This window comes from Ictidomys tridecemlineatus, unplaced genomic scaffold (genome assembly GCF_052094955.1).
Source record: "Ictidomys tridecemlineatus isolate mIctTri1 unplaced genomic scaffold, mIctTri1.hap1 Scaffold_749, whole genome shotgun sequence".
In the NCBI taxonomy this organism is placed as follows: Eukaryota; Metazoa; Chordata; class Mammalia; order Rodentia; family Sciuridae; genus Ictidomys; species Ictidomys tridecemlineatus.
In genome coordinates this window covers 153511-168273 of record NW_027525451.1, presented here as the reverse complement: position 1 = coordinate 168273, position 14763 = coordinate 153511, and positions in this window count along the sequence as shown.

The following is a 14763-nucleotide window of genomic DNA, read 5'->3' as shown; positions in this document are numbered from 1 at the left end:
ATTTAAGAGAATCATTTCACTGCTGTGTTAAATAGTTAGGATGAAACAAAATTGGAAGCAGAGAGACCATCTGAGATAATGCCTCATGCTAGATGGTGGCATAGTAGGTGAGAAATGCCCAGATTCTACCTATATTTTAAAGGTAAAGCCAACATGATTTTCTTATATATGGAATATAGCAAAATAAAAAATGCCTTTAAAAAGTAAAAATACCTTCAAGGCTCTGCCCTGAGCAACTAGCAGAATGGAGTTGCCCTCATTTTAGATATTGATGTAAAGTTTTGGGGGGGCCAGGGGGACCAGGATTTCAAGTTTTGCATGAAAGATGTCAAGCAGGCAGCTGAATGAATATATATGTAGGAAAGGGGTATAGGCTATAGATATAAATTTGGAAGTTATCAGCACAAGTCCTTCAGATTGAGTATCAACAGAGGATGAACATAACAAAGAGAAGAGGATGAAGGACTGAACCCTACTAGAAGGTGAGGAAAAAGATGTAAAGTATATTCAGGAGTTAACAGTGAGGTAAGGAGGAAATCAAGAGCATGTTCTGTCTTAGAAGCCAATAAACAAAGTGTATTAAGGAGGTAGGAGAGCTCATATCAAACGCTGTTGCTAAGTCAAATTGGCCACTGGTTTTTGAATTTATGGAGGTCACTGGTGACCCCAAGAGAATTTTGGTGGGAAGATGGGGTAAAAGCCTACTTGAAATGAGTATGATAGAGAATGGTAGGAGATGAAAAAGTGACAGAAAATACAGTTTTGCTTCAAAAAGCAAATAGGATAGTAGCTGGAATGGAAGTAGAGACAAATTTACTTACTATTTTAAAGATACAAAACAATATGTGTGTATACCCTAGGATAAATTCATGACAGAAGATGACATAGGAGATACTGGAGAACTGCCAGAGTGATGTCCTTGACTAGAGGATGAGGTCTAATGTACTGAGAATGTAGCATGGATATCTTCTCTAAAATGAAAACAAAGCATACAATATAGATACTGATTAACTAGGGAGATATAGTAGGGAGTATATTGAAGTAAACCTAGTTGGTTTTTTGTTCATTTATGTTTTGGTAGCAGGGTATTGGGGATTGAACCCAGGGCCTGCCTGGCCCATGCTAGGCAAGTGCTATACCACTGAGCTACATCCCCAACCCTAGTGTGACCTTTTAAATGCCTCACTTATCACTGAATTAGAAAACAAAGTTCTTAACTGAGAATCAGTAGGTAGGAGATATAGGGTTTTATAATAGGGTAAAATAGATACCATAAACTAACCAGTGCAGACTACTTTAAAATGCAAGACCTTTTCAAAACCTATATACAGTGAAGCTAGCCAGCTAACTGTTGCTTTATTAACAATAACTTATATTTGTTGGGGATTTACCACCTGCTAAAAGAAGTGCTTCAAATACATCATCTCATTTAATGCTCTTCATGAGCCCATGTTAAGCCATTATTATTATCTCCATCTATCAAAATAAAAATGAGGTTAACCTCAAGGCCTCCCATTAAGGAATACACAAGGAAGCCAAAACATTAGTTCTCATTCATTCAAAAAATTTGCTGGAATTTTATTACATGTCAGACAATGCGCTTAGTGTTGAGGATAAAATAATGATCCAAACACTAGAAAATATTTTGTCTTCTTGAATTTTATAGTACATTAGTAGAAAGGCATCAAATCAAATAACTAAACTATAATGTTACAAGTGGGATAAGTGCAAAAGGGAGAGCTGTAACTAAGGTGGTATCTAAGCCTATAACAAGAGGGAACAGTTCCCTGATTACGTGACTTTTCAGCTGAGCTCTAATGAGTGAAAAAAGAATTAATCTATCAACCTGCAAAGAGTTAACCTATCCTTTAGCCATGGACGAACTAAAACTAATATGTGCCATAAATTTTGCTTGGTACTCTATGTACATTTTCTTAGCAATGTTCTCAAAGATCTCATAGGGTAGAAGAACTTACATTTTAAACATGCAATCTTAATGTGGCACAGAAAGGTTAAGTAACTTGCTCAGGGTTATCAGTCACTCAGGAGCTAAAGGAGATGGGAACCAGAGTCCATTTCCAAAGCCTGGTGCTCACATTTCTGTCTTGCCTCTCAAAACAGCATACAAGCCATGCGCAGTGGCTCACGCCTATAATCCCAGTGACTTGGGAGGCTGAGTCAGGAGGATCCCAAGTTCAAAGCCAGCCTTAGCAATGGCGAGTCCCTAAGCAATTCAGTGAGATCCTATCTCTAAATAAAATACAAAAAAGGGCTGAGGATGTGGCTCAGTGGTTGAGGGCCCCAGAGTTCTATCTCCGGTACACCGCTCCACCCGCCCCCCCCCCAAAAAAAAACAGCATACAAAAAGCATTGGAAGACAGGAAGCTCTAGAAGTCAAAGCTGCCTGGGCCCTTCCACCTCCATCCCTTACTGGTGGCACAAATTCGGACAAGTAACTTAACGCCTTGTTTCATCATCTTCAATACAAGGAGGGTAATGACCATCTTACAGGCTTATTGAGAACATTAAACATGATAATGGATGGAATACAAATAGGGCAGGGAGACACGCATGATTTAAAAGTTTCGAGCAACGTTTTAAAAAAGTAAACAAAGGACAAAATTCATCTTGACGTTTTACTTGACCCAATGCATCCAAAATATCATTTCAACTCGTAATCATAATAATTGCCAGAGATACAGCTCTTGTGGGATACTACCTTTAAAATCCAGTGTATAATTTACATTTAATTCGGGTTGCCACAGTGGCTAGGGGGCCATCGTACTGGACAACGCACCTCCAGGGGCCATCAGTCTGAGGCTCCCAGCAGCCGCCTGGCCTTCCATATTTAGCCAGAGTTCCCCAGAGAAGCGAGAACGTCCAACCGAAGACTGGGGCCCGACTGGAAGCCAGCTTATAAGAATTTAGGGTTCCGGGATCGAAGGCGTTCCGGCCAAAGCCTCCGCCAAGACCCAGGCCCCAGGCTTCCTCAAGCCCTGCTCCCCGCCGCCTACCGCTCCTCTCCACTCTCACTAGTCTTTACCTCTGTCGTCCTCTCTCCTTCCCCCAGCTGCTGGCAAGAGCTGAGAGGTCTGGGCGTCCAGATCCGTGATGCTAACCTCAGCCTGCCAGAGAGTTGCCCTCCCATTCATTTACCTAGTAGTCCTGTAAGCGCCAGGGCTTTTTGAACACAGTTCCCGCGAGAACTCTCACTTCTCACGAAACCTTCCTCTAACAGCGCGAGAAAAGCCAACGCCGAGGAGCGTTCGGCAGAAGCGCCCCCCCCCCCAACGACTGCGCAAGTGCGAGTGGCGAGCCCTGGGCTGGCGCAGGCGCAGACCTGGCCTCTTGGCGTGTCAGTTTTACCTCAGGTGGTTTTCCAGGCTTTCCTCTAGGTGTCTGCTTAAAATTGCTATGTTTGTGGGGCTTGTGGTTTTATGACAGGGCCTTCTGGAGGGACAGTGTCGGTTGGCAGGGATGGGTGGGACTGACCTTGGGGGCCTTTGTCAGCGTTGTCCACCCACCAACGGACTGCGCGCGTGCCCTCGGAGGACCTTCCCGCAGAATCTCTTGTGGACTTTTCATAGTGGAGGGCCTTCGTCCCAATACTTTTTGGAGACTTTCTTATTTTTATTCTGATAACTCATGACATGCCCTATCAGAGCCCAAGTGAGAAATACTTAAGACACTTAAATCAGAGTCATTCGAGCAGAGAGAAACCAAAGCACATTATACCTCAGATATAGGGTCGGAGAAATATATAATGCGGGAATCCCATTATATACACAGATGGACACAGATGCCTGCATTGAGTCAGAGCCCCAGAACACAAACGGGCTGCAGTAATTCTTCAGAGAAGCAAAATTAATAGGCGATGCCTCTCTGTATCTCCCAATATATAAAACATTATATTATATATTACAGTAGAAAGATTTATAAGATTCATTTAAGAAATTTGTAATACATGTAAATATAGACAGCTATAGAGATAGATATAGATGAGATATATAACGAAATTTATTTTGAGGAATTGGTTCATGCAACTGTGGGGGCTGGCAAGTCTGAAATATGCAGGGGAGCTCAGCAGGTTGGAAACTCAGACAGGAGTGGATGTTAGAGTCTTGAGTGTGAAATTTGTAGGGCAAGCTGGCAGGCTGGAAGCTCAGGTACTATTTCTGTCATATCACAGAATTCCTTTTCTAAGAGGCCTCAGTTAGGGCTCTTGAGGCCTTCAACTGATTGAATGAGGCCCACCCTCTCCAAAACGGTTAATCTTGACTAAGCTCCCAGTGATGTTATGTATTTATTCCATCTCCAACTACCTTCATAGCTACATCTAGACTAATGGTGCATAAAAAAACTAGGCACGGTATCTTAACAAAGTTGACACATGAAATTTAATCGTTTCAACTACCTGGACCCCTCTCCCCTTCCTCCTTTTGGTCTCCTGCTAGAGCCTCCTATTATTCAACAGGAATATCACCCATCAGTCAAGGGTTAAGAAAATCCCCCGATATAATCCAGAAAGGCTAGGATTTTTAGGACATACAGACTCATCCCTTCCTCTCTGCTACCACTGATTCCATCCACCCATACACAGGGAGGAAAATTTTTTTGAAAATAGTGTTTGTTATTGATAGCACTTTACATCATTTTTTTCTCGTAGTTTTATATTCCAAATTTTTAAATTTTGTTTCGTTTTGTTTTCAACATCAGGCCCTGTTAAAGCTCTATGGTAGTTACAAATACATAGCTTAAATGGGTGAGATTAGATAATTTACTAGAGTTAAAAAGCCAGAGAGTGGTAGATGGTAAGATTTGTTCCCAGGTCTTCAAGCATTCATTTCCTTGGTGTGTCATCTCCTTCCTATCAAAGAATCATGCACATGACTCTAGGGTATCAACAGAATGAATTGGACTTAGCGCCCCTGAGCACATTTGGAATCAGCACATTAGGAATCAGCAGGAATGGGAAATTGCCTCAGAATCCAAAGCTTTAATTCTCTATTTCAACAATGTCTGTTATTAATGAGTAATAAAACATGAAGTAGGTGTTGACACCTGGATTTCATTTGTACAACCTATTATGTTTCTTCACAATAAAGTGGTATATCAGTATGTGTTCACTGATAGCAAATGAGGATTTTTTTGAAGAAGGTGTTCTCTTGATTAGTATGATTATCTGCCACTCTTATCTTAGCTATTTCAGACTTAGCTTGCTTTATTTTTTTTTCCAGATCATTCCTAAGTCTGGTGCTAAACAGTGGTGTATATATATATATATATATATATATATATATATATATATATATATATTTTTTAACAGAAAGTAACTCTTCACATCCAAACTCTGTTACTTGTCTGAATACAGATGCCTACTGTTCCAAGGCTTTATATTCCTCTGCTCGCTTTGTTTTATTTTGAAAGATATGCTATGTTGACTTTATTTCTGTTTGAAAATCCATTAGCTTATCAACTTCATTTTATGGTAATGGAGAATGGCATTTGATACTTTCTAATTTCTTACTTTCTTCCATACAGTGAGCACAGGATGAGCTAAGTGTTTTGCATAGCGATTTCTAGAGTATAAATCAGTTTTATCTCAAACACCTTTAGATCAGGGGTCACCACAGTTATTCTATAAAGAAGGTAAGAGTAAACATTTTAGGTTTTGAAGGCTTTGTGATCTCTTTCACAACGATTATACTCTGTCACTGTAGCAGTCACGGAGCAATAGAAAACAGAGAGGAAAATGTTCATGGCTTCTTCAAAAAAAAAACTTTATTTAGAAACACTAATTTGAATTTCATATAATTATCCCTTTAAAAAAATTTTAAAAATCATATAAAAAGTAGAAACTATTGCTCTTTCATAATTGCTCTTTCTATTAATTTTGGGTGGACTTGACCCCTCACTGTTTTGCTGACTCATGCTTTTGAAAAATCCCAAAGCACTCCTCTAACAGAGATGCATAGCACATCTATCTCACAATTTCTGAATGCAAACATTAGAGAGGTATAACTATTGTGCAGTTTTCTACGGGGTATTTTCTGAGCTTCCTCAGTCTTCCCAGATGACTGAGAGCACTAAGTATCTCGCTCTCCTTTACATATTCCTTGTGGTTTCATTGTGGATCTGGGTATGTAACTTAGAAGACTGATGAGAGCTTGTGAGCAGAGCTTTTCATCTGCTGTGTGGAATACCCTGAAGTTGGCTTCCACCTCCTACTTACTCTTGAAGAGTTTGGAATCTGGAGACTTCTTGGTCACAACCTTTATTTCTTAAGGAATGCAAAAGTTCAACATGAACAGCTATAAGGAAGTTATAAACTTTTTTTTTCCAAGGATTTCCAAATAGAAAACCCTAAAGCAGTGGTTCTCAACTTTAGCAACATGATAGTATCACCCAGAGAGACTTTAAAATTCCTAACATTGAAACTGCAAGCCAAGATGATTAAATCGAAATCTTTGAAGGTAGGTTTCAAGCATCAGTAATTTTTAAGACACCAAAGGACAATTGTATATATAAGCTTAGTTGAGAATTCTTTTCTAAAACAAGGGTGCTGTGTTTGAAAGGACAGAATTGTAGCTACCAACACACACAGTGTAGGAGGTATAACAGGTTGCATACATGTGTGAATACACACACACACATACACACACACACACACACACACAAAGAAAAACTCAAAGACCCAAGGATTTTCATGTTTTATAATGCAGAACAATTTCTCTTGATTTTCCAGTCTTTTATTTAAAAGTTAACATCTTTAGAAATTATTTACATGGCCACTATCATCTCCCCCAGAAATAATTCCCAAATATACATTTCTGAATCCAGAGAATAAGAAAACATATTATGTTATGTTTATTATCTATCAACTAATGCAAGCAAAGGAAAACCTGGCTTTTGATTTCTTCATGACTCCGTATTAGAACATTTTGAAAGTGAAAATGTGTTAGTAAAATTGATATTTATTGACATAAATTGAAAAGTCATCTAATGTCATGGTTTGGGGGTCACAAAATGGATTGTATTAGTTTGGTTTTTGTTGCCATAGAAAAATACCAAGGCTAGGTAAATTATATAGAAAAAATGTTTAGTTATATTATAATTTTAGATGCTGGAAGTCTTAGTCTGGGAGGCCCCATCTGTCCAGCCATTAGTGAAGGCCTCTAATTATAACACCACATCTCAGATGGCATCAGGTGGGAACCCATGTACGTGGGGATGAGTCACATGGACTTAAGAAGGCAGAACAGAAAGCAGGAGAGTGAGGATGGAGCAGGCCTACTGTTTTTATGATCTAATTTTGTTTATACCATCTGGAATTCTAAAATAACAGCTCATTTATGCACATATATACACTCTTACCAAAGCTCTGCACCAATTTGTACTGATTTGTCTGTAGACTCTAACTCCCATCTAACTGAATGAAAGATTATAGGTTGAAGTTGATCATGACAATGGATTTTTCTGTATTTGGGAAAGTCAGAATATCTTACCTATTCTGATCAACTAACTTCAGCCTTAATACAGAAATGTGATGATATACCTGAAGAACAGTTTAGAGAAAAAAATGTTTTTTTTTCATTAAAAATGAATTCTATTGATTTTATAGATTTCTAAAAATCATTTTTGTTATTCATACTCCATGAATAGAATGATATCATTTTAATTGTAAATATAATAATAAAATGAAGATAATCATCTCTTTCTTGTAATACCAATCTCTAAGTTATTGGACATCATATACAAAGCATTTGGGGTTTTTATCTGTAATTATCAATACTGTAAAAGTAGGGGCAAATATGATAAAAAAAAGCCAAAATATCTATTTACTCAATTGTGCAAAAATTAATTGCATCAGTGTTTATCTATGAATCTGTAGTGCTTACCTAGTGATAGTCCACAAGGCACAATCAGCAATGGCATTTGCTCTGAAGGTTGTTGATCTGACTACTTAATTTTGATCTTCCACTCATAAATGGAATAAATTTTGATGAATTACCTAATCTATTTCTCTCTTGTTTTTTTTTCCCCTCTGAACATGTGCATCATTACTTGTCACATAAATTCATTATGGGACTCACAGCAATATCCCATGTAAATCTCTTTGAACACTCTTTGGCCATCCACCATAAGCACTCAATACATTTGAGCTATTATTTTGATTTGCTTCTGAGATTTTTTTTTAATAAATTAATAGAGAAAATTCAATGAAACTAAAGGGCAGTTCTTTGGACATATGAATAACATGGGAAAACAATGGATAAATAAAAAAATACATAAAGAATACAAAATTTAGCATTACACAGACATGCAAAAGTGTCAACAATATTGGTTTCCTAAACATTAGCAAGACAATGAGGATATATTATCAATAACTATATTTCATACATTTCATAATTTAGATGTAACAGACCCATTATTTGATGGATTGAAACTATTGACACTCTTTCAAGACATAATATATAAAATGACTAGTACTACACCTAGTAAAAGTAATTGAATTATTAGCTAAAATGTTGCCAAAAATGAAAATATGAAGCACATATATTTTAATGGTGAATTTTATCAAGCAAACATTTAGGAAAAACCATTCCTAATTCTACGTAAAAATTTTCAGGTATTTTAAGAGAAATAAACATTTTCCAACTCACTTCATAGGACAATCAACATCCTAATGATAAAGCCAGATAAAGATATTATAAGAAAATTACAGGTTAACATCTCTCATGAATATAAAAGCAAAATATCCTTAACAAAGTATTAGAAAATTGATTTCAGAAATGTATAAAATAAGATTTTATGTTATGCTCCTCTAGAATTCATTCCCAGAAGTAACACTGTTTCTACAAAAAGAAATCAACTAGTGTACTTTATCATGTTAGATTTTCAAAAGTATATTGGAAACTATAGCAAATAACAAAGAAAAAAGGGGCATACATTGAGAAGAAAGAAATTAAACAACTCTTAATTTACAAATAATATAATTACCTATGTAAAAAGTTCTGCAGTAGGAAAAAAAAGCTAAAGTGATTATATACATGTATAGTTTATAGTACATGTGATTATATAATAATTGTTTAGAAGTTATTATAACAAGGTTGCAGAATATTTGGTAAATAGGAAAAATCAGTTGTTTTCACATATTACAAATGAAAAAACGGGATATGATATTAAATACAAAATATTATATATCTCAATACCTCCAAAAATGAAATACTGCCATATCTATAAAAAATATGTACAAGCTCTATATGAGGAAAACTACAAAACTCTAATGAAAGAAATCAAGAAGAATTAAATAAGTGAAAAGATAACAATTGGGTATATACATGCATAAAGATGAATATAGGCAGAGAAGTTATACACGTCACAAAATTAACTCTAAATGGATCATAAACCTAAATGTATACTGAAAAATTATATATTGCAAAAAAATAACATTGGAAGGAAATCTAGATGAACTTGGTTTGGCTATGACTTTTAAATTTCTAAAATCAAATGTGTGATCCATGAAAGAAAAAAATTAATTATCTGGACTTTATTAAAATTAAAATCTGTGAAATAAAATGTCAAGAAAATTCAAAGATATATCACAAAGTGGGAGAAAATATATGAAAAGGCTTATCTGATGTATGACTGTTATCCAAAATATACCAAGAACTCTTACATCTTAACTATAAACAACACAACCAATTTAAAAAATAACACAAAGACTTTAACAGATAGCTCACCAAAGATGACATAAATATGTCAAATAAAGAATATGAAAAGATGCTCCATATTATATGTGATCAAGGAAATGCAAATTAAATCAATAATGATAAACCACTATATATGTATTAGAATTAACAGTATACATATTTTTGACAATACTAATTGCCAGAAACTAATAATTTTTAACACTTGGATGTCATTAACATGTCCTTTAGGGAGTAAATGGATAAACTGGTATGTCCACAAAAGGCAATATTATCTAAGAAGAAATGAGATACCAAGCTATGGAGAAAAGGAGGAAAATTAAATGCATATTGCTAGGTGAAAAGAACCAGTCAGAAAAGTGACAGATTCTGTGATTTCAACTAGATTATATTCTGGAAAAGGCAAAACTATGGAGACTGTGAAACTATCAGTGGTTTCCAGGAATTAGTGGGGATAGAGATCTGAATGGGTGGAGTGTAGAGTATTTTTAAAACAGTGAAGCTATTCCACGATAAAATAATGGATACATGTCATTATAAATATGACCGAACACAATACCAAGATTGAACCTGAATAAAAACTAAGAAGTTTGTGTGATTTTGATGTAGTTTCAGCAAATGTCATAAATTCAGCAAATCAGTCTTATGGGAGATGTTGAGAACTAAAGAGGATGGACATGCATGAGAGCAAGAGGTATACAGGACAACTCTGTGCCTTCAGCTCAATATTACCTTGAGCCAAAACTAATCAACATATAAACATTTTTTATTGAAAGTATTCATTTCTAGTATCATGTATTTGACTTCAAGGACCATGATGCAGATAAATTCTAATGCCCCTTCCTTAAAATTCACTCTTACTACTACATTATTTAGACTCCTAATTAATTTGTAAACTTAACTCACTTGATCTCAATAATAATTTTCTGATCACTTTTCATAAATGACATTAGGGAGGATTCTAGGCAAAGGAGCTGGTAGTCAGGGAAAGGTACAGAACTCAAGTGAGGCAAGAGAGGCAGATTTCATAAGAAAGAGAAAAAGGCAAAGTAGCATTGAAGAGCTCAAAGCATGTGGGTATTCACTGAAAAGCAAGGAAGAATTTGCTAATGATGGTGTTGAGAGAGAGTGCTTCAGTGTCCCTTGTATGTACATGCACCTTATAAAATGTTTTGTTGCAGACTATCATATCAAAGCTGTTGTTTAGCAAATGAGGTTGGAAGATTGAGACAGTATTCCCACCCTCCATGTGGGAAAGTACAATGCTTTCTAGAAAAATAAAGATAAGACTTTTTCTGGGACCCAGTTTGGACAAGGTTGCTACTATGCTAGTTATGTGAAGAATAAGAGTTTCCTAATACTGATTATTCATGGCACAAGGGGTAGCTTGAGTCTCTTATCCACTGGGGTTACCATTCTCCCAAGCTCTCATGGGGGAAAGGGGTCCAGGGGAATCCTGAGCACATGGTGGATCTGTGGCACAACTGGGAAAGGGGGCTTAGGAGCTGCCCAGCCCTCTCCCTTGAGAAGACTTTTAGCAAACTTAGCACTGTTACCTTGGAGGAAGACATTCCCTGTATTACTGTGAATGGAAATGAATCTTGGAGAAGCAAGTGACTTTCACTACAAGGTAATTAAATATGATCCACTCAAGGCTGGAGGGAAAAATTATCCCAGGAAGGTTTACTTGAAAACATAGATTGAAGAGTCAAAAACACTATGGAGAATTTCTTCCCTACACAGCATGGGGGATGTGAGCAGCATTTTGGAATAATTTATGAGACTAACGGATTTCGGAAAAAATCCTTCAGTATATAAGCCACATACCAATAAACTAATGGTGTATGGTTCTTTCAAAACAAAAACACAAGGAACAAAAGAGAGCTATTTAGAAACTCTGTGGAGAGAATTAAGAAACCCAAGAAACAAAAACACATGGCCTAGGAATGAATTCAGGATAAAATAAATGCAAATAAAGTCAAATTAGAAAAAAATTCCTCAAATACAAGATTAAAATTTTACACAACTTTAAGCAACTCATGATGGTAAAAAGAGGATCTCTTTGATCTTGATATTGTCATTTTATTGGTACATCACTTGGAACTAGATATTGGTGATGGACATAGATCCATGGCATAGTATATCACATTGCAATAAAATTATTTACAGACATAAGAAACTCTACACTTTTTTCTAATCAATAAAGTGGGGTTTTAGGGACTGGTGCAGGTTACAGTTGATCTCATTGAACTACTTAGTGTTTTACCATATACACAAATTATTATTGAAATATAGAAACTCAAATTCAAAATCTTTGGGAGACATTTTAAAATTCTCTTATTGTGTTTCAGAAATATATTTCTCTGTGGCTGTTTTCTCAGGTTATTAATAAATATTCATTGGTGACTTATTTTTCTTTAGTTGAATTCTGTTATTACTGTTGAAAAAATTCCTTTATGGTGATACAACTGTCAAATTTTCAGTAAAAACTTTCATTACAAAAAAGAAAGAGTAACTAGAGATCTCATTTTCAGAAAAATCCAACATAAAACCGCATAAATTGTCTTCTTAAGAAAATCTGACATAAATTTCAATCAAGAAGGGTGCTTAAATACCACATTTTGGTGAGGATACAAAAGAAGAAAAAGACGTGATAAAAAGGAAACTGAGAAAATAAAACTGTTTCATATCCAAATTCAGAATACATAATAATGTGGAAATTCTCATCATCAAGTCATTTTTGTTTAGGGATATTTATTATACTTTCATTATGAGCAATGTCTTGGGGAAATAATGTATTGAATCATTGAACAGATTTGTGATTTTTGGTAATATCATCTCAAATGATTTTATGTTTTCCTGATTTTAGTGATTCTGTAAAACTAATAAAAACAGTGGTAATTTTGCCAAAAATAAATGAAAAATGGCATTAATGTAATTTAGAAGAAAATATGTGAGAGATTAATTAGTAACACATTAAGTAAGTTGTCCACCACTACCATAATGATCTTCGTGAATCACCCTGGAAACATGAAAAATCCCGCAGGGGAAGATACAAACAAGACATTAAGAAAAGAAAGCTAAATGTTGCATCCTTCCTTGTTGGCATCTCAGAAACTTTATTATGTAATATTTTATGAAAATTTGGCTCCAGAAAATATACACTCTCAGGAGTTGGCCAAGATTGTAGTTGACATAAGCTACTAAATCTTAGACTTTCAACAATTAACACAACATGATTAACATTGCTTTTTTAAAAAAATATATATATATATGCATAACTATTTGCTTGCACTCAATTTACTCTTAAAAGCTAATATCATTCTTTATATATCTCTTCTTGGTTACTAATGTAATATATACTATAAATTATTTTACACATGTCATCAATGCCATATATTTTTAGTGAAAAAGCATAGATGATCTAATAGAATAGAAACTCTGAAGAGCTAGCTTGATAATATAGTTAGGGTAAGCCAGGATAGGTTGAAATTCTCTCCCTAACACTTTTTAACTGTGTTACTTTTGCTTGGTTAAATAACTTCTCTGTATGTTAACCTAATTATTTCTAAAATGACTATATAAGCAGCATACACTTCATAGGATTTTCTGAGGATTAAATGAAATAATACATGTAAAGTAACTAAAGGAGTGTCAAGCTTATATCAATGAGGGTTAAATGGCATAAGTCCAGTTCTTTTTTTTTTTAGTCCAGTTTTTCAAATTACTAAAAAGTTAAGTTCAACCTATTTAATGGATTTAAACAGTTTTTATAAAAGTCACAAGTCTGGCCTGAAATCAGTCTTTTTGAAGTTAGAAAAAATATACAGAGGGTAGGCTAGGAAAAGTTAGAAAGTTAGCCTGGTAACTATTTCAAATTAAAGGAAAGTCCTTTAATTATTTGAGTTTTAATTTCCTCAAATGTCAACTGCTCTACAGAAAATAGTCTTCACTTTCTCATACTTGACATCTACATTTTGTTCACTCAACCCCACCACAGTGGTGGAAATGAATTATATGTTGGGGATAGGAGAAAAACTGTAGTGGGAGACAGAAGGTTTATTGCATCTTATATAATATGCCAAGTAATTTACTTACATTATTTCATTTAACTCACACTAGATGCTCTTTCTACGGTTGTAACTGACATTTTAAATGCAAATACTTGTGGTCATTTCTCAGGCTTTATATTACTGAACATTGCTTCTGTATTCAGGAGTTTTGTTTCTCATTTGAATTCCATCAATTCCTCCATAGGTTCTCCTTCCTCTTCAATGTATGTGCCTGTGTTGTAGTTTGGATGTGAGGTTGTCTCACTAGAGCTCCTGTGTTAAAGCAGGAATGTTTGAAGTAATCAGAATATGAAAGCTGTAACTGAATTAATGAATTAATCCATTTCATAAATCAATAAATCTGAAAGTACTACTTCACTGAGTACTAACTGTATGCAGATGAGTGTGGCTGGAGGATATGGGTCATTGGGGTCCATGTATTTTGGCCCCCTGGCTCCCTCCTCTTCTGTATCTGTTGAATATTACTACTCTGCCATGCCCTATAGCCATGATGTTCTGCCTCATCTCTTTCCCAGAGCATCAGAGCCACCAGTCCATGAACTGAACCTCTGAAATGGTGAGCTCAAAATAAACTTTTCCTTTCCACATTGTTATTCTCAAGTACTTTGGTAACAGCAATGGAAAACTGGAAAACTCACCTAGTTCTTCTCACTTGTGCACATCATTAGATTTTATCGACTGTAGTGGTTTGATTATTAACTGGGTCTATTCCAACCCAGATCTCTAACCTTAGATATGTAAACATGATGGTGTCTAAACATGGCAGTCCATAGACACCTTAAACACATGGTGTCCAATACCAAACTTAACATCCTTCCTATCTCATATGGACATTGTACCAATTTTTTTATCAGTTTTATCAGCACAGTCTTTTCAAGAGTTACCATTAATTTGCCTCTTCTTTCCTATATTTGATCAAACAACAAGTCCTAACCATTTAGCTCCCTACACATTTTTTAGTCCCTCATCTATCTGCTTCC